The sequence below is a fragment of the Zonotrichia leucophrys genome, chromosome 5 (genome assembly GCF_028769735.1).
Source record: "Zonotrichia leucophrys gambelii isolate GWCS_2022_RI chromosome 5, RI_Zleu_2.0, whole genome shotgun sequence".
In the NCBI taxonomy this organism is placed as follows: domain Eukaryota; kingdom Metazoa; phylum Chordata; class Aves; order Passeriformes; family Passerellidae; genus Zonotrichia; species Zonotrichia leucophrys.
Window position 1 is genome coordinate 47,126,516 of NC_088175.1, and position 26,821 is coordinate 47,153,336.

At 37.4% G+C, this 26,821-nt stretch overlaps 1 protein-coding gene across 6 annotated transcripts in view; it reads right to left on the reverse strand.

The window, feature by feature from the left end:
- The window catches only part of IRAG1 (inositol 1,4,5-triphosphate receptor associated 1), a 96,257-nt gene that overhangs the window by 32,230 nt on the left and 37,206 nt on the right, over positions 1 to 26,821 (reverse strand). For 4 of the 6 annotated variants that reach the window (XM_064715117.1, XM_064715121.1, XM_064715119.1 and 1 more), the window contains 2 exons: positions 3,611 to 3,674; positions 522 to 598 (listed from right to left, as the gene is read on the reverse strand). The gene's annotated coding sequence lies outside the window, so the exon portion shown is untranslated. Of the gene's footprint in view, positions 1 to 521; positions 599 to 3,610; positions 3,675 to 5,029; positions 5,092 to 12,297; positions 12,403 to 20,161; positions 20,330 to 26,821 lie in introns of those variants that run through there. The other 2 variants (XM_064715120.1, XM_064715122.1) reach the window with 2 other exon arrangements.

Genomic DNA, 26,821 nt, shown 5'->3' on the forward strand with positions numbered 1-26,821 from the left:
TGTTCACGTGGAACTTCCTGTGCATCAATTTCTGCCCCTGACTCTTCTCCTATTGCTCAGCACCACCAAGCAGAGTCTGGATCCATCCTCTGCCACTTCCATCCAGATACTGACAGACATTGCTAGGGTCCCCTCTCAGTCATCTCTTCCATAATATGCCTTTAGTATCTAATAGCCTTAATGCTACAGAGCATGATCTCTGATCTCAGAGGATCAAAACTGGAACCCTAGAGGGTGGCACTTCTCCTTTGAGCAAGGTGAATTGTGAAAAGACTTGGTGTACCTCTGCACAAGACAACAAGGGCAAGACACTTTCAAAGCAAAACAGCAGAAATGCCCAAAGAAGGAAAAAAAAAAATCACTGCCTATTAGGTGAGAAAATTCTTATTATTAGTATCAAGGGGAGGCAATGCATTCACAAGGGTAACATCAGCATGAAAGCCTGCACCAAAGTCTGAGGATCAGCAGTGCAAAGCACAAATCAGTCCTTGGATTGGCAGTGGATGGGTTGCAATACTTACTGTGACACCTGCCCAGGAGTCAGGGAGCTGTCCTCAGCAGTGTCCTCATGAATGCTCACTGCACTCCCCGGCGGTGCCTGCAGGACACACACACACACACAGCTGAGGCCACCTGGTGCCCACACTGTGTCTCCACCAGGAACTGCTGCCTACTGCATTGGGAATGAACCTGCTACAGTTTTCCTTTCCATTTCAGGGGTGGGCAAAGAAATGTATTCAGGAACATGCTGGTTTATTGAGGTTGCCAATTTCATTTGTCAAAATACATCTGTTGCTTTAAAATTAAAGCAAAAAGAGGCAAAACCATTCACAAGAAACACTGAAGCAGTCTCAGTAGTGACAAGTGCCTCACCTCAGCTCTCATAGAAGAAAATCTGTGTTGTAAAACCTACAGAATGTGTGAAAACTTTGAACTACAGAAGCAGCTAAGACCCATGCTTTTATTATGTTCATTTCACATTAAGTTGGAAACTTAATTTTCTCTTTCACTAGAAGAGGAATACAAGGCCATCTCACATGATAATGCAGAATGAATAGATTGTAAAAATGATCCTACACAAGTATTGGTGACTTCAGAAAAAAGTAATTATATCATTGCAGTTCCTCAATAACACCTCTGAAAAAGATGCAGCACATGTGGCATCATTATGGAGACCAAGATACAGATTCTCTGACTCTTTTTGAACAGTGGGCATAAAGATTTTTCAGAGCAGTGCATGCTGTCAGAACAGCATGTTTCAAGATTTTCTAGACATGTACCTGTTACAGGTGATTTTCTAACTCTACAAAACTAAGTGGCAGTTCATGTTTGTATCATGATTTTACCCACCTCTGACTTCAAACAAGAGTAGAGAAAACTTGCTATGAATAAAATCTTTAAAAATGGCTATTAAGGCAAAACAATTAAAGTCCCTAATAGGATGGAAAAGACCTATTTATGATTATGTATATTTTAATAAATCCACAGGTTAGACAGATACTGAACAGCTGTATGTTTCAATAATTAAGTTTTTTTGTATCAAACCCAGTCACCAACTATTAGCAACACATGAAACTGAGGTGGAAACAAGGTAACTAAAAAAAGGGACACAGACTTACTTTTAATCTCTGTAACAAAATCCTGCCATCCTACACAATTTCAGAGTTTGCAAGAACTCAGCTTCAAATTAAAAAAAAAAAAAAAAGAGAAAGAAAAAATACAAATCTGGCTATCTATCTAATCCCTCTTAGTGTTCCCCTTATGAATTTATTATGGTTCTGATACATTCAACCCAATGCTGGGCCTGAAAAATCAGCAATGTTTCAAGTCATGGCCAAAGCATGCTTGCAGTCCTACATGGAATTGTAGAAGCTATTGCACCGAAGTGGTTTATTCCCAGTCTAAACTGAGTTCTTAGTACATACTAAACTTAAAGTAATGCAACTTATCTTGAAACAAGAAAGAGCTATTAAGCACATCAAGTTTCAGTTCATTTTTCAGATTTAAAAAGCAAAAAATCTTTAAAAGAAAAATAAATAAATAATCAGGCTTGTCTAAGAATAGAAAGGGACAAATCCCAAGCTGTGTTGTCCTAGAGATGCAGCACAGAAAGTACAGCCAAGGGAAAACAGAGGGTAGAAAGATGAATTTATGCCACCTTAACAACCCCCAGATTTGGAGTGGACTGAGTTCAGGCTGTCTCCAACACAATTAGAACCCTACTCTGATTTCCTTACAGAGATATCTTGCAAATAGGAATAAGCTTCAAATCTCTGTGCTGATCAGTAGGAAAATTTCTTCTTCTGACTTTCCATTTTTTCCTAGTACAACTCCAGAAAACCCCAGTGCTGAGGACTGTACTGGAGCAGTGAAAGCTTACACATAATTATTCATACTCTTAGGCTTCTTGAATCAAACACCATCTTTGCACATCTCAATTGCATTGCTGCAGTCCACTACACTGCCAAAGTGAGGGGTACTGCATTTTGGTATTTCAGTATAAGGATGTGGGTCAATTAATAAACTGTATGATTTAGAATTCCAAAATAATTAACTTTCAGACTAAAAGCTTAATTTTAACCCAGGCAGTGTTCTTAAAGTCAGTAGCCCATATTTTTAAAAGACTATGATGCTCACCCAGCACAAACATCATATATTGTAAATGCAAGTGGATATACCATGCTCTGCAAGAAGTTCTGCCATTTTCTAATCAGTTACTGCCTCCTACACTAGTAGGAAAGGCAAAGGTTTAGAAAAGATGGAAACCTAAATATTAGTGAATAAATGTTCTTCCATCACTGCTGAAGTGACCTTATTCCCCTTTAGCTGAGCAATGAAAACAGCCCCAGTAAGTGTCAAATGGAGTCAAAATGCACAAAAATAAGAGATTTTGTGAGAACACTCTCCAAGAATTAGAGGAGCTTATCTGCATCTCAAAACGTAGATAGAAGATAAAGAAATGCCCTTGGAAATTTTATGTCACTAGAAGGTACATTTTTTCTTTTTCAGCAGAGCATTAGGGTAGAGGGCCGCCTTGGAGCTTACAGAAATTTACACTTCTATTTGCAAAACCAGCTGACAGCCTTACTGAACCCTGAGCTAGAGTGTGTAGAGCTTGACTAGCCTGCTTCTAAGCCTGGCTCACCTGCCAGCTGAACAGCCTTTGGAATCATGCTACCATGAGCTTTGCCAGCTTTGCCTCCTTTCCACAGGAACAAACATGTTTCAGTTAAAGAAGGAAACGGTGTTAGCAACATGTGCAATTCAGTGAGGGACCAACTGAAACACCTGTAATTATTGGCCCTGAAGACTCTGAAAAGAGAGCTTAAAAATACACCTGCACTTTGAAAACAGTTAAGGTGCATGAACACATACTAGCATCCTAGGCACGGGGATAATTTCAAGATCCTCTTATTTCTATTTAATTTCTTTTTTTTTTCTTCTTTGATCAAGCTCCCGCTGGCTTGCCTCTATCTTATCAAAGGATTTAATTAGATTATTCTAATGTTTTCTCAAAGTAAGTGATCTCCCCCAAAACTCAATTCTTTCAGAAATGACAAAAGTTTCAAAATTATCTTTTAAAATTAAATACTTGTAGAGATTAACTCACATGTCACAGGCAGAATGGACGTGGGTGAAGATCTACAATTTCAGTATACACGAGCCTTGTGCACCTACAAAATGAGTGAAAAAACACACAAACAAATTACCTATCCAGTTCACAAAATTCTGCTCATTCCCACACTAAGAGGAGACAATCTAAAGAAAAAAAGTAAGAAAAAGAAATAAGAGAGAGGATGGAGTGCTTTTAATATTTGGTCTGTTATTATAAACTTACTGCTCAAAATAGTTAGGAAAAAAATTATATCCTGAGCTCAAATTTGTAGTCAGATACAGATCAGTGAATGCAGAGAACTTTCTTTTACCACTGTGTAGGCTTAGAGTTCAATCTCCAGGAAATGGAGATCTGGGAGCTCAATTCCATAAAAGGGAAAAGTATTTAGAGGCCCTTGGCTTTCAGTGTGTTCTCTCTGCAACTTATTTTACCATAGCAGAGAAAGTTAAGTATAATCAGTTAACTTCCCCTGGCTGAGTCATGGCTGAGTCCATGTCAGCAAGGGCTCAGAGAAAGGTGCTTTACTCCATCCCCACTGATAGCTGAGCACCTGACCCCAAATGCTCTGTCACATCCTAAGGAGGGAACACAAAAAAAGAGCAGAAAAAAACACTTAAGAAAGCATTTTATTAATAATTCTTGACCTCATGCTGCCTGTGGTCAAGTCTCGTTTGTCAAAACAGGAGCTACTTGCTCATGGTGCAGCAGCTGAACTGCACAATTCTGAGTGGCTTTTTGCAACTTTTTTCCTGTGCAGTGGTTGTAAAACACTACCAAATTGAAAAGGTAACTTTTAGCACTCCTTTTGGTATAGTTGTAAAAACACATGGAATTCACGTAACATTTTGCAGCTTTGATGTACTTAAGACCCAGTAAACTTCCTTCAAAAAAAGTCTGAGCAAAACAGGGTGTTCTTCTTATGCTTGTACCAAAAAAGTGTTTTCAAACACAAAGCATGATTATAGCTTAAGATATACAGTTTTGTTGGCATACATTAACTATCCCCTAAAATTTTAAAAACCCAAAACCACAACACAACAAAAGAAACAAACCCCCTAAAAACAGATGCAGAATATCTAAATAGAAACACTTTGAAATTTTGCATTAGGACTCCAAGATCTTTGTATAATAGGAACATTCACTGGGAAAAGGAAAAAGAATGCCACAACTGAAGCTGACTCATGTACATTCTTGCCCTTTGTGACAAAAGGTCCTACATGGAAACTGGGAGACATTTTCTTTATTGTCTGCAACACAGGGAAAAAATTGACTAGTAGTTTCCTACTGCATCTCAGTTTTATGACAAAAGAGTGGTTTTTCGTGTTAAATACTCAAGTTTGCAAAATATTAAGATCCTGCTTCAGCCGATTTACCAAACCACACAGCCATAGCCCCAGGACAAAAATAAGGCACCTCTGTGATAACTTCAGTGAGTTCCAGCCACACTAAATCCATACAACTGCTCGAGGGAAAATCTGGAAGACAAAGTGGTGTTTCTGCTTTTAGGATACATAACACTTCTATTGAGGCATGCAGTGTATCTGCAACCATTGTGTGAATTCAAAGGATCTGTTCTCGTTCTGAGACTAATTCCTGAGTATTGAGATTCCTGAGTGACTTCAATAAAAATTATTGACAATCAGAACACTTTCAGGTTGCAGCCTCAGAGACAAGGGTTAAATGTGAATAATTCTGTCACAAAAATATTTTAAAGGAAGAAACTAGCAAAAGCTGAAAGAAAATACAATTCCTAAAAAACTCTCCTCAAACTCAGTGGTTACAGATGTCCTTGGAACTACAAGCTACACATGTAGGATTTGATTTACAGAGCAGCATGACAGGAAAGAATCTCCTTTTCTGCTTCCTGTTTTCCTCATAGCTCAGGAACACACAAAACTGGATGGCTTTCAATTATCTGCTTGAATGAGTGAAAGGAAAAGTTGGGTCAGGCAGAAAGTAAAATGTTTTGATGCATGCCCAGCCTGACATGCATCCTGGGAGAATATCTCCAATAATGGGCAGTTATGACACTGTTAAGACTGAAAACCAAAAGGTTTGGGGCTGAAAGGTGATGCTGTTCCATTATCAACAAGACCAACCCCTACAACAAGGCATTTGGTTTGATTATGTATCAAAAATTTACATCAGAGTTCAAGGAAATCTGAAAACTAATTCTAAAAGGGTTTAGTGGAAAATTTATTCTGGGAGTTCTGCACTTAACTCCTAGAGGATCCATTCTGGTCCCAGCTTCAGCTTTTCCTTGATACATTAAGAGAAAAAGCAATTTGACCTATTTCACTCACAGACAAACATTTTAACATAGCTAAATGGAATTTTAGGTCTTACTAAAAGATCATAACTGTGTTCAAAAATAGCACTTTTCTTTCTGTAAAATGTCAACTTCATTTGTTTTAACAATGTTTTTACAGTTTCTGTTTTGTTAGCAGTCAGTGTTTAGATTTATTTCTCTTGCAGCAAAGCATCTTTGGAGTGGCTTACAATGACTTTTTTTGCCTTGCAAGAATTCTAGGCTGAATTTTATGCTGCAGACAATCAGCAAACAGATGAAGAATGTACATATTTTAGAAACACTGAGGAGCAGTATTTCACAAGCTTTTTAGACTAGTAGACCCAGATTTTTAAAAAAGGTATTTCTTTTAAGGAAAGCCTATTTTAGATAGCCTGAAAATTTCCCAATACCACTTTTTGGTGGTTTTTTTTTAAGAGGCAAGTAGGAGTCAATGTTGCATGAATCAAACTTTTATAAGTTACTCTGGTTTGGATGCAATTTTTTTATTTTCAGGGTTTTTTTATCTAGCACTAATGAAAATATAAGGAAATGAGGTTATAAGCAGCACAACCTCCCTATGAAAACAAATGGTTTTAAGAATTGCATACAAGTTCAGAAAAAAAATATATTCTGCTTCACTTGCAGTTTTTATTCATTCTGGGGCTTTTCTTTGAACAAATATTTTTGAGACAGAACTCCAAAATGGCAATTTTATCTGGTTAAGTCTGCACCTAAGATACTGGACTCAGCTCTCTTAAGAGAAGGATGTCTTACCGCCCTATTTTTTTTTTTCTCATCATGGGCTTTCAGCTGGAAAAGCGTGAAGACAACAAAAAGCACTGCTCAGGCAGGTGGCCTCTAGGAAATTAGTTGGGATGAACTTTGAGGTACTTTAAAATAAAATTTTATATATATATATATATATATATAGTGAAAAAGATGGTACATGTGATATTAAGGAAGAATGAATCCCTGATTTATTCAGTATTATGTATAAGTTAAAGAATTCAGCCAACAGTAGCAAACCTGATGATCAGAAGATTGTCAGATCTCAATGCATAGTTGCTATATTTCTTAACTTGAAGATTACTTTTTATAAACTTTAAGGAAATGCAGCTTAAAGGAATAATGTGAATATAGAGTGGGAGGATATTTGGCATGGAGAACAAGGATTTCTAAGCATAAGGAACAGCATATAAGAAAGTGTGAAGGTAAGAGTGGGAGAGCAGTACACTTGGTGTCATTCAGGAGGGCAGTTCAAAACAAACCCAGAGCTAGGAAGTACCTGGAAAAGAGTCTATTACAGCATAAAGGCAGTGATCTTAAAACAGGATATATAAAAAAAAAAGTTAAAATAATATTTGAGTAAAAAACATTTCTCTCTTCCTCCTCCTAGACGACTTCCTATTTAAAAGCAGAATTGTTTAGGAGGCAGTGCCAGTCTTGTTGTGTGGTGATGCAGGACCTGCGCCCTGATCAATCTCCCAACAGAAATTGCACCATTCAGAATACCAGGAGATGATAATACCGCCCAACATGCTTTTGCCTAAATGAGCATCACCTACTCAGTCACACAGAGTCACTTGGGTTTCTTTCTTCTACTCCTTCTCACAGATTTGGAAAAATCTAGATATGTTTCTTAGACTGCATGTATTATTCATCACATTCTAGTTACACATTTATTTTTGCCTACAGTGTAGGCAGAGTTGGGAGATTGAGTTGATATTTTCTCAAATTGCCACTTGTCTATATTCTCAGTCAATGCAAAAAGAGAACAAATAAGTTTGTGTGGAGGGGAGACAGATAAGATTAGGGGGAAACAAAATAATCAGAGTCCTTGGTGTCAATTCATACTTTTTAAAGAAAAACCTTAAGATTTCTATATGAAGTAAAATGTTTGAAAGCAATTTCTACATAGAAACATTCTATAAATTATTCTGCTTTGCAGGGCAGCAGGATATCAACTTTGCATAATTTGGAAAAAACTACTACCAAGGGCCTGGCTAGAAACATAAATAAGTTGAAGGCAATTAGGGCAGAACACTATTGCTTAGTGACCCAGGAGTCTTGTTGCTAGTCAAGCAAAAAATTTTCCAAATGAAGAAATCAAACTAAATTCTTTCTTTCCCAATCACAAAGGGTAATCCCAGAGGGTGAACTTGGTTGAACAAACCAGCAATAAATAGCTTTCTTTGGGATCTCAAATGCAATTGTGGGCTTTCAATCAGGGAGATTATACTTGGCTTTCTATCTTGCATAGATAAAGGGCAAAGCAGCAAAACAAGCATTTTATTCCCATTTTATCCTTGCTGGACACAATCAGATTGACATTTGCTTACTTTAGTGATACATGGACATCTATTTTTGCATTGCAAAAATGAACACACACCAAAAGAGCATGAAGGTGTTTCATTTTTATGAGAAAAGAATTATGGCTCTTAGTCCACTGAATGTTTTTTCACGTACTGCTGTACACCAGGACAGGAATATCTTCTCTATCAACTTATCCAAATAAACAGCCATTGTGTGGATTTTGACTGCTTACATTTTTCTATAGACCTGCTAGTTCACTCCTCCAGGCTGCAATGTCCCAGCTTGGATCTGGGGATGCTGTATGTTAGGTCACAAGAATTGCTGCTTTTGCTAGGAACAGTCCAATTTTATTCCTAGAGTACACATGAAACCAGCAGGCCTAGCTGTCTGTGAAAAAACAAAGCTCATCATGTCACCTCTTCCTTCCTGCCAGCACACAATACAGAAGTGTGAAAAAGCAGTAATACTTTGTAATGCCACATTTTAAGCTTTTTTCCTAGAAACAGACAATTTTGAGGGCAGCAGAAACACTAATTTCTCTTATCAATATCTAGCTCTAAAAACAGGTATAACAGCAGCAGCAGCAACAAAACCAACAAAAATATATTAATATTAATAATACAGAGGATGACTGCTCAATTTTAGTATTCCCCAAAGAGGTGGGGTGAGGGAAGAAGTCCTCAGTGTCTCATTCAGGTATGATGTCAAAGCAAAATTGGAGCCAAAAGCTCTATTTTTCTCAAAAGATCTATTAATGCAATACAATATTCTGCAAACACACTTTTTTTGCCTGTATTGCTGAATCATTTACAGATTTCTGAGGGCTGACAGATTTCCTTGCTACTGACTGTGTTTCTGGGACATTATAAATACTCTGACTAGAACCCAAGACGTAGTCACACGGTGTTATTTTCACACTACAAAGTTCTTACAGTAAGCATTCCTAAACTGATGCATTTTTTCATTTAAATTTAATTTTTAGAAGGTGTGATAGGAAGAGGCAGCATATTTACAGCACAGTTCAACTTATGTACTATGTAAAGGCAGGCTTTCAGTAGCTTGGATGAAGCCTGATCTTGGTTGGTTTGTTTGGTTTAGTTTTTTAAAACTGGTACTTAAAAGCTAAGGCCCACAATATTCAGAGACAGAAAGATCACATTGTTACTGATGCATTTAGCAAAGATATTCTATGTGCATTTTACTGGCCAAGTTAGCAATGAATTGGATTGGATGACTCTCCAATGAGGCACATGCTGAATCAGCAACAAATTCCTCAGAGTCCCTCTTTTGCTAATTGGGCTAATTGAGGCAGTTATTAATTTCAAGGTGAAACCAACAAAGCATATCTGATTTAATAATTTGAGGGCTGTGAAGGTGTTGCAATAGACAGGATGACAGTAACTAAGACAGAGGTGAAATAAATCCTCCAAAATTCATACGTCATATAGAAACAAGCTGTTAGCACAGAGACTGTTTCATCAGGTGTGCTCATGACATGGCTGTTCTTATATCTCCCACAGTAATATGTTAATTTGCATTCTTTAAAAGGTTATTTTATAATACAGGCCAAGCACTGAGTTAAACTTCAGTCATAACATCTGGTGAACTTTGTGAGATGCACCCTTCTGCAAGCAGCCTTTACATAGAACATAAATTGAATTGTGCTGTAAATATGCTGCCTTTTCCTATCAGAATTTGTAAAAATTAAATTTAAAATAAAAATTAATGGCACCTCAGCCATTCTATTTGTCTTCCAGGTATTAACATCAAGGTCCTAAAGGAGAATTTGACCATCTCCTTGCAGTGTCCTCACTTTAAGGTCACAGTGGTGTATTCTGCATATGGACCAGGCTGAAGTCAGCATTTCCAAAGCTAACCTTTGATGATTTAAGTGAATGAAGTACAATTCATTCACTTAAATCACCTTACAAATTCTTACAAAAAGTAAGAATTCCTCTTACTTTTAAGCTCTTCTCAGCTGCTTGTTAAAATTCTAGATTCAGGATCTCTACAATTTGCACTCTAATTGGAATATTATACTTATTGGCTTGCATCTCCTAGAAAACATGGTAAGAAAAATAACTTCATTTTCTTTCAGAAGGCTACCAGATACCACACTCTGAGAATACATAGTTTATTAACCTTATTTCTGCCATTTTCAATTACTGTTTTTCAAAACCTAGGACTTGGAAAGTTAATAATAAAAATCAAAACTATCAGAAAAATAAAGGAATTTTTATGCATTGACTGGCACATACTTTACCAAAACCCCACATTTTTCTGAGTAGTAAGACAGTTCAGAAAAAAGCTTTGAAGAAAACAACAGCTCTGCTCTTCTGGAAGAGCACAAGCCAAGTGGAGCAAAATGTTCCTCATGTCCTTTGTGAAAATCTTTCCCTGATAAAATTATTTAGCCAACACCATTCCATTCCTGATTATATTCAGGAGCTGATCCAAAAAATAATGTACCAGCTTTATAAACAATCTCATCTCATCAACATCTAAAAAAACCCCACACTCATTTGGAATGGTTTAATCGGTGTTGTGCACAGAGAGGCCCTAGGAAAGAGATGAGCTTAAACCAGAGAACTACTTCTGCAGGGAAAGAGAACTCTACACTTGGGAGCTGCATTTCATATACTAGTTTTGATGTTTTTACCTCAAAATTTAAAATTAAAATAGGGGATGTGAGAAGGGCATAAAAAGGAACTGAATTATTCTTATTCTATTAGGCTTTAAAAAAAATTCCAGGACATGCCAGGGGTCAAGATTTGCCACAAAAATATCAGACCTACTGCAATTGTCTGGTTTTTCCAGGGCACTACATTTCTGCAGTAAGAGCAGGGAGTAAGGCATGGAATTGCATTTCAGTCCCTCAGTTCACAAGCAGCAAATAACTGAGTTTGTACAACACCTCCTGTTCCATTGCAGCTGCTGACAGTGTGGTATCTCCTGGGAGAGGAGCAAGGAGAAAAAGTGGGAAAGGAGCAGCAATCACATCTTGACACTGAGCTAAATTGACCCAAATTCATGTTTCTTAGTCCTGTTTTAGTTATATTGCACTGTATAAACTATGCTGGAACTCAGTATTGCTCTTATTGCTCTACTAAGAAATTGTCATGGGGATGTAATAATGCTAATTTTACAACTTGATATATGATGAGTCAAAATGGCATTCTGTATTTGCCTACTTATAAACAATTAGTATAGAATTAGCCACAAACATTAAGATTTATTACCTTACCTGTCTTTTCTTTCTTTATGTCAAATAAAGTAAACAAGGTTGCATTAAAGTAATGGAACCCATTATTTAAAGTTTAAAACACTTGTAGAGAATTATGGAACGAAAAAGATTGAGTAATTCTAATATATTATGAAAGAAAAAATACAAAACAAGGTAAATTATTTAGAAAATATCTCTTAAAAGAAGATATAGAAACTCACTGCAATTTTAACAATACCATAAATCTACATATTTAAGACTAATCTTAACAGAAGAAATGCTGAAATACCAATGCATCCAAAGTTTTACTGTTAATCAAAGTTTTAGAGGTTTAGAGTGCCTCTGGACAACATTCTGGCAAATGCCAAGAAAAAAAAAAGCTGTGCATTATCTACCTGAGGTAATGGAAGGGAAATAAAAAGACTTAGAGACCAAGATAAAGGCACACAATGAAGGATGCTCATTCTTTCCAAACATCTCCTTCAATATTTTGATGTTGACCTTGAACTGCTTTGTTATTCTGCCCAAACAAAACAAACTTCTGATTTGAGAACTGATTGCTTTATAACTTGATTATCACTTAAGACTTTCATCCTAGTTCCTAACTTTTAGATAATAACTGTCCTAGATAAGAAATTTATGTAATAGTTTATTACTAACTAGATCCAGATACAAGAATGATAAATTAATACAGGACTGTCCAGCAGTCTGAACTTTGCTATTTCATTAAATTCCTTTACAGAAATCAACAAGCATTCTAATACAGGCAACATGTATTTCTCAAGGTGAGGTTAGGATAAAATTTTCTATCACACATCTTAAGGAATCGGCTCCCACAGGACAAAAGAGAAATACCTCCTGTAACTGAAGGAAGAAAAAGGACAGAAGCTGTTCTGTGTGCTGCAGACATTACACTTCCATGGGTGCCGAGGTGTTCAACATAGTCCCGAAGAATCTGGAAAAGTGTGTCTGTACAGATGATTATAGATGAGATGGGAAAATCAGAACCAAAGACAGCCAAGGTAGTTTATGCAATATTGAGCACCTGAATAACAAAATGTCAGGTGAAAAAGGCAAGCAGATGCACATGACAAAAAAACAAATATAAAAAACACTTAAATAAGAGTCTGTCATTATATTTTACAAGTTAGGAAAGAGCTCAGAGTAATTTTGCATAGTTCTCTGAAAATAGCATTCAGCAGCAGCCAAAAAGGCAAAAATGTCAAGAAGAGGAAAGAGCTGGAAACAGCATAGAATATGAGACCAAATCCTTAAAACAGTTCTAGTCACATCTCAAAAAACCCAAAAAAACAATCAAAACAAGCACACACATCCCCCAAAAGAACAACAACTAACCCCCAACAACATAAAAACAAACGGTTCATAGAAGAAAAACTGGTCAATAATTGCAAATGGTTTCCATGCAAAAAGGACACTTCTGGATAGAAACAGGCTAGAAAGTGATGAATAGACTGAAGAGGGTGGCCTATTAATAATTTGCCCTCAAATCCTCACAGTACATATGGATAAGAATGCCAAAAGAAGTTACTAGGCAGTTTTGAGTAGAAAAGAAGTTCCTTCACAACAGTATGTAAATAAATAATTGAATTTGTTACCACAGTTGAAAAATAATTGCAGCACAGAAGTCAGTTCAAACAGAGATCAGATGCATGTAGAGGAGATGTACAGCAGTAATTCTATACAGCCCCTGGAACAGCCTGAGCTGCAGATGTTGAGAACAGTGAGTGCTAAGGAAGGGTTCAGTTTTTGGCATAGCATGAACATGATCCTTATGTAGGATCAGATGAATGGTTTGCAAGACCTGGATGTGCAGCCCTTATGTTCAGTGGTGGAAGCAGCTTCAGTTTCTGCAAGAAACTGATTGTGAGAAAGTAACCAAAGGAGAAGTGCTTTTTTGTTCACCATGTGTAATTTGCAATGCTGAAGAAATGGATGGACAGAACAGGCAGAAGAAAGCAATGGGAAAAAAGGACTTTTTCTTGCATTTTTCTAGCTAATACAAACAGTACATGCTAAGAGCACAGCCAGGACTAAGACCCAGGATGATACTGTGCTGGATTCCTCAGCAGCTTCCATGAAGACGTAAACATATCTCAGCCTGAAGAATGTCTGGCATCTCCCTGCTTTGTCACGTTTTAGATTCTTGCAGATGAGCAATATTCAGATGTTTTTAAGAGGCTATTAGGGTGGTAGGTCACTGAAAGTGCTTTCAGTTCTTTAAGATGCACCATAGAGAAAGAATTGAATTTCACAGGAGAAATGACAGTAAACAAGCACTTTCCAAACTTTGCACTCATACACACACAGGCACATTTGCTTGCACACACACTAAAGGACATACCTCATTTTAGGGCTCTGTGAAGAAAATTCCATTTGTCTTCAATGTCTTTTAATAGAAGACATAGGTGCAAATCAATATAGAAGCTTCCAGAAAATCAAGAAGCTGAGACTGGGGAGAAGGTTTACACAGCTCTCAATTACAAAGCATTATTGCTGTTCTCCATCTTTTTCCTACTCATTATCACTGAAACCCAGAACAGCCCAGGCTGGAAGAGGCCTTGAAAGATTGACCTGCCCAATCCATTGTGGGAAAAGGAGCCTGGATGAGATTATTGACCATCCTCTCTGCCATTTGAAAACCTCCAGCAATGGGGACACTACCACAACTCTGGGTTGGTTGTACCAGTGAATGATTGTTCTCACCGCAAAAATGTCTCTTTTTTTGAGATGACACCTCTCCCTGTCACATATATTCAGCTGTACAATCCTGCCTACGCTTCTGGTCCAAAGCCTCACACGTGTCTGAGTCAGAAAAAACATGAGAATAATCTCAGCTCAAATCAATGGTACAAACTGGGGAAATGTCTTAAGATGCTCTTGCACTCCTACTGGTTTTCTCTTACAGAATATACAGCAGTAGGAATAAATCCATTTTCTGGGATAGAGGCTTGAAATACCTCTTCTCTTCCTCTAATATTTCTTATTAGTTCAGCCAGTATAAACATCAGGTTTTAGCAGGCAAAGAAATGTAAAAAACAAAAATATAAGATTGGTCTATGATACAGTGGATGGCCTTCCCCCCTGAGCTATTAAAAACTTGAAAAAGGCCACATGACTTTACAACTCCAGAAGTTGTTTCACACTCTAAGTATTATTTCCCTGGTGCACCAGAAAACTCAATCTATAACAAATTCCACAATAAAGTTGCCTTAACAAAGAGATAATATATATCATTCCAAGTTTTCATTCACTATGGCTAGATACTCCATCATAGATGCACAAGATCAAAACAAACTACATTTAATTCTTGTCTAGAAAATTTTGTGAGAAACCTACTTTTTTTTCCCACAAAGCACAATCGAAGCTTCCACTCCCTACTTTGAAGAGACAAACTGTAAATTTTGTTTGCCTCTAAACCTGAAGGTTTTCCCTGTGCTCTTTTGCTGCAGCACAACTATGCCTTCAACTTGGCAGGTCACACCTTGTCCTCCATTTGTAAGGTTTGCAGGACAGGACCAAGCAGGGAAAGCTCCCTAATATCAAATCCTGGGAGTACTGGTAAGTAAAGGAACACGACAAACAGTTCTTCCAACACCCAAAAGCCAAATTTTCACCTCAGCATCCCTCTTCCCCTTGAAGCTCTCAAGCTCAGTTTTGCCTTATATATTGTGATTTGATAACCATTATGAGACGTTATCTAGTTTGCTTGTGTCTCTTTATCAATTCAGTTAAACTGAACACAACCTTTGCATTAGTCCTATTATAGTTATTAGAGTTGATATAAAGAAATGAAAACTTGATAAGCTGAGGAAACAATTGTTTCACAGACAAGGCAGATATCTGCTTTTACTTGTCAGCTGAAATTGCTGTTTTCATTCAAAGATTCATCAGGTGGGATATGGCTGGATACAGTTGCTAAATGCTGATCAAAGATCTCTTTCAAGTGTTCCTACCAAAACCAATAACAGCAAAGTTGATGTTCCTTGTGGGGAAGGATCAAGAGAAGAGCCTAGACCCATTTAATTCTGTTTATCATCTTCAGTACTGCATTATTAATAATACCACTTGCCTTCAGCATACTGACAGGCATGAGAATATGTATAAAGGGAACCATCATGAGGACTCACTTTAGCCTAAGGCTATTTGTCTCCTGAATTTTTCTGGTAGCTTGGTTTGGGTTGGCTTGTTGGGGTTTTTTTCTTGTTTTTGAATCAACATAAGTTCCTGCCCTAAAACCAGGAATTTAATTTAGGCTCTCTGAATTGCATTCTGCAAGAACCTTTTGCTTCTCAGATGACTACAGAGAAGCCCAGGGAGATAAGCTTTGTTAGGTTAAAATTAATAATTTTTATACAATGGTCTTTCCTGAAGTGACTTACTTCAGATTACCTTCCATAAAATTCTCTTGGGGCAGTGGAAGGAATAGTAAGCTAAAGAGAGAGTTTCTATCCTTCTCTTAAGTCTTAATTATATTGGCTAAGAATTTATGTTCTTAAGAACTAAAATCTTAATATCCTTTATTAATGTTCTATCCAAATTCTAGGCTGCAATAATTAGGAAATCATCTTCCCAATATTTTTCCTCACAGATCAAAAGAAATAAGAGAGAAATAGAAAGCCAGAACTTAGAACTAAAGTTTATAAGGCTTTCAAGAAATATTTAATGTGTGTTCCACTCATCTTTTTTCACATCTTTCCTTCATTTCTTCTTTATATCCAACAACTGACTAGAAACAGGTAACAATTCCCTAGCTAGCTTAACAAACAAAATATATAATGTCTATACCTATGCAAAAAAATAATTTAAATCTATCTAAATAGAAATACCAATGATACTTTTTGATCTCTGCAAATAACAGGATATGAAATTGTGTTGAACATGTTTCTAAGGCATGTAAATATTTTTTCCAACACAAACTTTTTTGTTGTCGTGTTTCTTAGTTAGAATAATGTTTATTTGAATTTCCATGGCACTTAAAGACAACCTACAAATTCATTTTCTACGTGCTCCCTCCAAGTGTTTGTTTTTAAGGTTGTTGAAAACAAAAAGGTATATTTTTACAGAACAAAGAGGATAAAGTTACTAACTGAACATGCCATTTATGTAATTTTGTTAAAGGAAATATTTAAAGTCAGAGCCAGCTATGATTTTTTTTTCTAAAATTCTCATTATCAAGTTAAATCAGAAACAATTTTCTTAAGAAACAATGGAATTTAGAAGACTAAAAAACAGGGCAACTACAGTACTTACCATAACAATTTGCCAACCTGTGTGAATGGCACCACACTTCTCTATCACACTTAGAAAAAATCCACTTCAATTCTAAATGTGTTAAGTGTACTTTTGAACTGAGGTGAAGCAAAAAGCAAATTTGAATCACAGAGACTGTTTGAATTACAATCAGTTCCTTCAATGAACAGACTGCAGAGCTTCATGAAATATTCAACTACAGAGTTACCAATTACACTATATCAGTGCTTTTGGCATTAAAAATTTAATTTTCTTCATTTTTTTAAGCAAAGTGGAGTAATGGAATTTTATTTAGTTCACTCATTAGGTTCATACTCCATCTTCACTTTTATTTCTTCAACTATAGCAACCCAAAATTCGGGCATTTATAAATCACACAAAATTTCTAGCCAGGTTACTCAGCAAAGACAGGCAGCAGTTACTTGTTCAGTTACTCTCACAAAGCTGCCCAGCTGCAGCCCTTACTGTGATGGGTTAATATTCCTGAGGAAGGTCAGAATATTGAAAACATGCTGAATATTCTTTGCACTGGTACATTATTTAATCTTATTAACTGACTAGAACATTAAATTTCACCCACTTAAATCATTACTCTATAGCACAAACACAGCAGAAAATAATGGAACTGTGTGCTTAAGAAAGTCAGGGATACAACAGTTGAGTCCTGACCTCTTCAAGGGATTTGGGTCTTCACTGTATAACAACACATTTTTCACTATGTCCTACAAATATTTTGGGAAAGGTGATTTTTTTTTTCATTTTAAGAACCTCAGAGCATTCAAAATACTGTGAATGTAATAGTTCAGCACTTTCCAATAACACTTGCCAATAGAGCAAAGATTTACTACTGTGAAGAAGAAATGATTACTCCAATGAAGTCAAAGTGGTCACTAGTCTTGCTTCCTCACCTGAATTGTCTCTCAGATGTTGGTACTGTGGAATAAATACTGCTTCAGGCTATGTCCAAATGATTAAATTCACTGTAGTAAAACTCATTGTGTTACCTAAAAGCAGTTGTCTAATTTCTTGCACTGCTGAACTAAATCTCTTTTGTCACATACCTGAAGAACTTTACACTTCCAGGCACCAGGAAAGCACACTTACATCCTGAGTTTTATCAACATGTGGATCATTCACTTCAGTGGAATCATGCTTGACATATAAATAAAAATATATCTTTTTGGATATTAGTTAGGCAATCCAACAATGATTTTTATCTTCTGGGAACATATTTTTAGGGTTTCATATCTTCTCATCTATGATCCAGCCTTAATTTTTACTGACCAGTTTAATTAAAATTGCTTATAAAGCAGCATTTAATTTTAAAAACCAGCAAATGGGTAACGTATATGTTAATCAAGAAAAAAACCCTGAAATATGTTAAAAATTGTCAGAATAATAACTGACCTGTGCAACTCCCATGTGTACAGGTCTCCTTACTCACTGCACTGGATGAGACCCACAAATGAGTAATTAGCCCAACTGTTTCAAACTACAGAAGTAAAATTTAAAATGCAAGCAGAAAGCTTATTACATATCAGAGGAATTGAAGGTTTGGAATTCTCATGGTCAGCATAATGCCTTCAGCATAGGTGAAAAAAGGATAATGAATATTCAGCAGGCTGATAGCTTGAATGCTGTAAGCAGGAGCTTCCTGTTTTAAATATAGAGAAACAAATTCAATACTAGATAGAAAAGGGTGGGATTTTTAGTTTGGTCAAGCCAAATTAAGAACTCCTTCCAAGCAGATGATCAGGCAAAGAAAGAAAACAGGATGCTACCATAGGTTAATTTCTTTCAAATAATCATAGACTAACAAACCAGTGAGGAACAGAAACAAAGTGTGCAATCAGTTTACTTAAGATCAAATGAGATCTCATTCTGCCATTGTTCACTGAAGTTTACTTCAACAAAAAGGATCTCCAGAAACTTCTGAAGGAAGACAGAAGGGGAGTTCTTTAACAGGATCACTATATTTCATCTTGAGAGCATTTATTTAGTGTTGCTGGTTTTCCCAATAGTATTAAAAAAAAAAGGAGAAGAACAAAACCACTCCTTATCCATAAAACAAACATCTGCATACTCTGAATAATCTTTAGAGAAAGAGACCAGTATTTTTCTATATATTAAAAAACTAAATAGACCCCTAAACCTATGACAAGTGATTTAAAGGGCACCTAAAGAGTGAGTCCAAGTGAGCAGCATTTATGATGTGGAACTCCTGGAGTTCCATCAGCCTTAGAGCTTGCCTGTTGACCTTGAACATGCACAAAAGGACATAATTGGTGGAAAACCCACTTCAAATGCAAGGAAGTTTTCAGGGAACAGATTCCTGAGCCCCAACTGCCTTCTTTAAATGACCAGAAAGCAGATAAGGGCTGCTGCCTCTGGGTATTACTTTATTCTCCCTGGCTGAGCTTCAAAACATCTGTTGCATAAGGAAAGCCTAATTAGAATGGCTGCCTCTACCCAGATAGTTGACATTTACTTGCCATGGGAAGAACCTGTCCATAACAACATTCCCATGAACCTGAGTGACATGCCTAAAGAGCAGGCTGAGCAGAGTCTATAGCCTGTTCCCAAAGCCTGCAGAAACCTCAGACCTTTTCCTTTTAGGCCTCGATGGAAAAATCTGCAAAATAGATGAGGGTGTCTGTTACAAACTAACAATGCTCTGCACCACTTTGGAAAGCAGACAACATATGGACTGCCACCAACTATTAGAACTTGGTGTGAAATCACAGGAGTTATCAGCCTGCAGCTTTCACGATCTGTTTCACAGACATTTAAGAATTTTTTCCAAAATAAAGATAGCAGTGCACAAACAGACAATTTATTAACCTATGTCTCCCTACATTAAAAAATGGGTTGTTTCTAAGCAGTTGAGCTATCAAAACCTGTTCTTCGGGTATTTTATTTTGATGATTTTGTGTCTCATCTCCCTCACAGCAAGCTTACATGTCTCCTTGTCTCCTACCAGTCTGGAGAGCAAGAGACAGGGTTTGCTGTGCCTGGTCTGAAGCTTCACACATGCCAGGTTGCCAGCTGGCAGATCAAACAGAATCAGCGATAATTTCAGCTCACAGTGGAGCCTTTCCTCTTAGCAGCACTAAGCTGGGTCTCTCCTCTCTTAGCACACCACTCATTTTCACTTACAGGAGTTTAATTCTTCTGCAGTCCTCTCCTGCCAAATTCAACAAGTCGGACAAGTTCAAAGGGTACTGGGAGGGAATGAAGGGAGGGCAGGGAAGAAGGGAGAAAGATAGTTGGCTGACATCCAGAATAAAAGCATAATTTTTACTCCAAGGAAAACAATACCAAAAATAGATTTTGGAAAGAATAAATGCATAGCAAACACTTAAAGAAGGCTAGTGGACAACATATAAAGAGAAATGTGCATCTAAAACAAGAGCCATGTAATACTTTTTCTCTAGAAAAAAGCTTATACCGCTAATGTTGTGTATTCAGGTCTCCCTCTTCCTCCTGCACTGCCATAAGCTGGTGATGAGTTTGAAGCTAAGCTGATGCAGGAATTAACAGATATCAGGAGTTTATATTTCCATGGCAGATGCAAGTTCAGATGTACAGTACCTGAAACAGAGACTATATAGAATAGCTTAGAAATACAGAATAAACTGATGTCATAACTGTGGTAAGGTGCTATAAACACAAACCTAAGAGAAATCAGGTTTCTTGTTTTCAAGTATTTGGCAGCATCATGAAAAAGAAAGGCTATAGTTTTTAAGTTCCACACATCTCTGTTGTCCTCTCCCTTCCCCAATTAGGTTATACACAGTACCACATATTCTCAACAGTAACAGTTCCAATACTGTAAATGCAGTGCAGATGTGCTGGTTTTACAGGCACACAACCGTGTGCAGCCACAGAAGCACCTCCCAAGCTTGACATAACAGGATAACCTTTGGAATTTTAATTACAAAGGACTTTAATAAACAAGTATCAATAAATATTTATGGATCTAACATTTGGACTCCCTCATTAGATTTGTAAAAAAACCCCAAAATCAAGCAGCTATCAACAAACCAAACCCACAATCAGTGCTGTTGACCTTCTCATTTAAGGATAAACCCAGGTTATTGTCCAGTACTCCATGTGGAACAGCTGGAAAGTAAACAAAGAATCCCCATAGAGGTTGAGAAAGACACATGCTTCCACACTCTCTGGAGTTTGTGCAGCTGTAAAGCTGCAAATTATCACATTTTTCAACACTTAAAACCAAAACTGAAACATTACAATTAAATCCCAAAGATGCTCAAGATTCATTATAGAAAAATACTGTACTGAGATTGCAAACACAAGCTAGAAGAAATGAGAGGGGTGCAACTATGTATGCAACATTGCAGCCCTTATTTTGAGAAAAACTGTGAACCATGTACATGGCAGGAGTTTATCCAGTCTTTTTTAGAAAAATGTAAAAGCCCAAAATGTACTCAGAGGTACTGCAGAATTTAAGTGGGCCTTCAAAGTACAGAGTATCATCATTGCCTCTAAGAATCACTTCATAAACATGTTTACAACACTCTTGAAAAAAGAGCATTAAACAATAACAATGGAATTCCAAATTTAAAATACGTATTTCTACCACTGATACACTCTTGATATCAGACCTCTCAACTAGACTTCTAAGAGTATGTTAAAGAAAATACTTGAAATAATTACCTGACTGTTGTGAATTACCATATGCAAATTAACCTGCACACTGTTCTGCAGTTTGAGCCAATCTCATTTGAACCTTGAGGATTCTTCAGGCTAATTGGAATAAAGAGAACCAATTATCTTGCTTTCAAAAATGGCTTCAATTTCTCCAAGGCTTTCCTCTAACATTCCTCAGGAGACAAGAGAACGAGGCATAGAAATGTCTGAGGAAACAATTCAATTCCATAACCAAACTTACAGTTGCCAAAATAACATGCCTTCCTCTGCTTGCTGTGTTTTATGAAGGAAGTTGAATTTCCTGCTCTCTTCAAGAAGCAACTGAATGTTCAAGGCTTTGAGCCCCAGAGAGATGCTAAAGATTCCATTAGCTACTATTTAATTTCTTTTCTTTTGGATAGCAGGGTGCCCATAACTGCCTAAGAAACAAGGACATTTCACCACTGGGACGTTACAGGGAGAAAAATCTACATGGGCTGATGCAGTCTGCAAGCTGATTTTCACACTTGCTGTCATGGGACTGAAAGAATTTAGAGAGGTCAACATTTTCAGCAGCTTATCCTGCAGAGAAATGGGAACTTGATCCAAATATTCAACATACAAGTAATGAAGAAGCAACTGAATTCAGTAGGGACCCAGCTGTCCCATTTGACCCAGCCAGTTTGGGATTCACACATTTTGGGACACATTTTGTCATGGGACACATTTTGCTCTCAGATGACACCACAGGGCACCTGGAACTATGGGGCAATCCTGCTCTCCAATACACTGAGCACCTCAGTCTCAGTCCCACAATCTCCCTGTCCAGGAAAGGGCTGGTAATGCACTGTGGCAATTTGTACATCATTTTTGATATTTTTATTGCTATAGCAACTGAGTGTAGGCATTTAAACATAGCAACAGACTTTTTATAGCACTTTCTTGGATGTCAAAAAGGCACGTTGTTTTATTTTCCAAGCAGATGCTCAGAAGATAAGTACACAGGATGATTGTACAGTACCCACCTTCAAAAGGAAGAAAAAAACTCCCAGCTTCACAACTTCTGAATCATATAAGCTGACAGATGAGTGTAAGATACATTGTGACTTGTGAGGTTTCTGTCATGAGTTTAAGAGACTTTGTTCTGAGAAAACATATCAGCAACTACTACTTAAGAATAACATTAGGTGAAAAACCTGGTGGATTTGTGTTCATTTTGTAAAAAGCTGTACAAGAAATTTACCAAGTCCTGCTCTGAAGGGAAAAATATCCATCAATTCTGATCTTTACCTGTTAAGCAACAGAAAAAGGGAAATTGTCTTCATATTAAGTGTAGCCAGTCTCTGGAGTGATCAAAGTCCACTGAGACAGACTCATAGGCCATGTACACGGGTAAAGCTCCACACAATACAAATGGGAACAGCAATTTACAAGAAGAGTCTGACTTGCTAGATGGTTTAAGGAAATACAACTCATCATTTTCATAATAAGAATCACAGGATAATTAGGACTGGGAGGGACCTCTGGAGATCATCCAGTCCAACCTCCCTGCCAAAGCAGAGTCACCTGGAGCAGTGACACAGGAAAGCATTCAGGTGGGTTTTGAATGTACCCAGAGATACTCCACCATCCCCCTGGACATCCTGTCCCAGTGCCCTGACACCCTCAGCATAAAGAAGTTGTTCCTCATGTTGAGATGGAACTTCCTGTGTTTTAGTTTATGGCCATTGCTCCTCATCCTGTCCTTGGGCACCACTGAAAAGTGTCTGGGAACCATCCTCTTAGCCCTCCTTTGAGATATTTATAAGCACTAATGAGATCCCCCTCAGCCTTCTCTCAACTAACCAGGCCCAGCTCCTGCAGCCTCTCCTCACTGGAGAGATGTTCCAGACCCCTCACATTCCCTTTGAGGCCTTTGCTGGATCCTCTCCAGTATCTCCTTGTCTCTCTTGTCCAGAGGAGCCCAGAACCAGGCACAGCACTGCAAGTGTGGCTGAGCAGAGGGGCAGGATCACCTCTCTCAACCTGCTGGCCACATCTTCCCAAGGTAGCCCAGGCTATTTTTCTTGTGCGCTGTATTTTTCCTCTGGGTCCTTAATTTTAGCCTCATTCTAAAGTGATCAGTAAAATCCACCACTTGGTATTTAATGTAATTTCTGAACACATTACTAGACAGAGAAATACCAAACAGCAACAGGACAGATTTCTTTGGGGATCTTTAGGTATTATTCACCCTTCCATTACAATTATACATCAGCTTTGTAGAGAGTGAGATGGTTGATGTCTGCCATTTTACTAAGAAAAACAATCTGTTAAACAGAAAATGTCAAAGTCCTACAAAAAATGAATCCAACAGGAAATATCAAGAGCTTCTTATAAGGGTTCAAGGTTGTTAATACTCCAGAGACTCTATTCCATTAGCACATAATATATGAGGTTTGGAAGGGACATTTTAATGCTGTGTTTTATGCAGAAGACATTTCAAACAGATCCCAAAAGCTCAACACAAAGATAAAAACTGAGTTTTACACGTTGAGGTTTTAGACTATATCCCACACATTCTTTCTCCCTGTCCCTTAAAGATATGTTTACTTAATGCATTGAGTACTTTTCAAGCCCTCCTAACCTTGCTTCAGGTTCCTAAGATACTTCGAAATTCTCATAAATCTGCTTTGGTTTTGACAGTCTACTCCACTGACTATTGCACTTACTAAAACCAGCTTTTGGAGCAATGCTGATAATTTTATCTAACAGAAAACAGGAATAAGTTCTTAACTGCAAGAGCCCTCAGGGAAGTCTGGATGGACACCACTACAGTGGCATAAGGGAACGCGGCACAATATGTAGGGCTGCTTCCAAGACTTTTCCAGTCTGAGGTGATGTGCAGAACATCAGATTGACTTAGCGCCTCCTCCTGGGACAAACTCCACACTCCACTGCAACCAGGCCCCAGTCATGTAATTCTATTTTCATGAGCCCAGAGGTCAGTGACTTTCATTTGTTATTTATAAAGAAAAATATGGGAAATTCAGCAGCTGAAATTGGGAAGCAATTTTCATACAGTCAAGTGATTTTCCTTCCTCTCCACAAGCTCTCCTTCAGCTTAATTTTTAATTTTTCTCTTCAGCAGTTACAGCACAAGTTTGGAAGTTTTAACAGGAAACATTAATTGATATATGAGACCTTACTATATTCTACTACCTTCTAAAAGACACTGGAGAAACTGGAAGAACATTTAAAAGTGAAATAGAGGATTTTTCTTGTCCAAAATTTCAGAAAAAGCTATCATTTTACTGTTTTTGTAATTTTTTAGGACAAATTAAGTCCAAAATAAGATTGATGAAAATAGACCTTCTCCTACTGAGATTGCCCTGAGAGAGTCTTTACCTTTGTGGTGTTCACTAAGTGCGTCCTCTGGCAACGCTGAAGTCAATGGAAACTTTGCTGACTATTTCAAAAGCAAAGACTCCGAGCCAAATTCCCCATGTATAACTTCAGCCTTACAAAACATTCTGCAGAATTATGTAAACAGCAATAATTTTACTCAGAAGGCAAGTCTCTACCCCAATGCAATTATTGTACTTGCCCCAGCAGCCCAGAATTCCTATCACACATTCATTTTCAGGATGCAAAACATTACAGTGGGTAAGAAAACAGTGTGCAGCTCCAACATAAAAAACTTTCCCCACCACTGCTGTTTGTTAGATCAATTTTTCAACTCCTTTGCTCTTTGCAGAAATCCCACTAACTAATCCAGTGGGCTGTATTATATAGCCATGAGATTGCAGCTCTCTTTGGACAATCACCAGGCAGATTTACACATAAATTAGGAGACAGCAGTGACTAAAGTAAGTATGTGCATCACAACAAAACACAACAGAATATGCTTCAGGTGTGGAAAAGACTTCCAGGTTTACATACTCACTTGACATACATTAGCTGGCAGGTTTGCATGCTTCCCTCCCTGCTCCTCTCATCCTCTCCCAGCAATCCCTGTCATCTCAGGAAAGATCATTCTCTACAGGCCTTACTTTTCCAAATCCACAGATCTCTAGAGATATCCAAAATACTACAGGTTCCAGATTACTTGTGATACCTAAAGATTTTGTGTTTCTCACATTTTAAGGATAAGTGAAAGTTTTAGCACATGGTAAAGCATTCTTGATTTCAGCTATGAAATGGAGGTGAGTATGTGATCTTTGTTGTTGGCTTTGTTGTTTCTATCTTTTAGATATTTAATACGTTTTGCAATTCCTAAGTAAAACTTAATTCTCAGATTGTTTTTTGAGATTATAAAATTAATGACAGACACACTGAAATTAACCTAAAGGAAAAGAAATATAAAGCAAAAAATCCATTACATCTACCTACTTAGATTAGAGGATTAAATCCAGGGATGCTATTAGAGTTGAAGCTCTCCATCAAAACCTGAGTTACAAGTCCACTTGCTCTAAATAACAAATCCCTCTCTCCTCTTCAGAATCCCTGGGATCTACTTTCCAGGGAGGGAAAGGGAGTTATTATTTCAAAACACTACCATAAGTCACAGTGTTAGCTCTCCACAACAGCTCTACACTTGTACATAAGCAGTAATTCATGTCTTGAGTCACTGATTTAGAAGCTTACAGAGATCCATCACCCACTCAGATTTCCTTTCTGTCAGTGATACTGAGATCCAAAACATCTCTTTGACCCACTTTTCAAAGGGAGCACAGGCAGAGAGCACATCACAAGGAAATTCTTCTGCTTAGTTTACAGGAAGGCTGCAAGTTAGGACAGCAAAAAGATGTATCTCTGCCCACAAATCCCCCAGATCTTTAAATAGCCCACGAACCTTGAAACAGCAAGGATTTTCTTTCCCATTCCACTCACAAGCCATTTTATCCTTCTTTTTCCTGGACTTAGACACTTGTCTAAGAACAGCAAATAGATGAGGAAGGAGAACTCCATGTGAGGAAGATACACATACAGCCCTTGAAAGGAGCAGCTTTCATATCTGTCTCTCCCAGGTCCAACTCCCTATAGCTTGCTGTACTTTGTCCTAAATAACTTTTTAAAAAGTTATTTGACACCAAACTATTCTTAAAAGCTACCCGGAAACAGACTGATTGAAAGGAGAATGGAAGCAGGTGGGGCTAAGCATAGGAGTTATGAATCTGGTTGCTAGATAATTCTTAGTTTCCAATGTTTTGACCCTAAATAAATAGAACAGTAGTCATTAAAACTGTCCCTGACACATAAAAAGATAGGAGGCAGGGAGGCATACAGGTTTCACAGACAATTTAGAACTTAATCCAGAAGAATGTGAAGCAGATGGATTTCCAAAAGTTAAATACAATGAAAATCCTAGGTACTTATCAGTGCTGATGATAACACAATGTTCACCAGACACAAATAATCAGCTTGTACTTTATGTATTAAATTACATTTTACATTTTAATTTACATTTAAATTA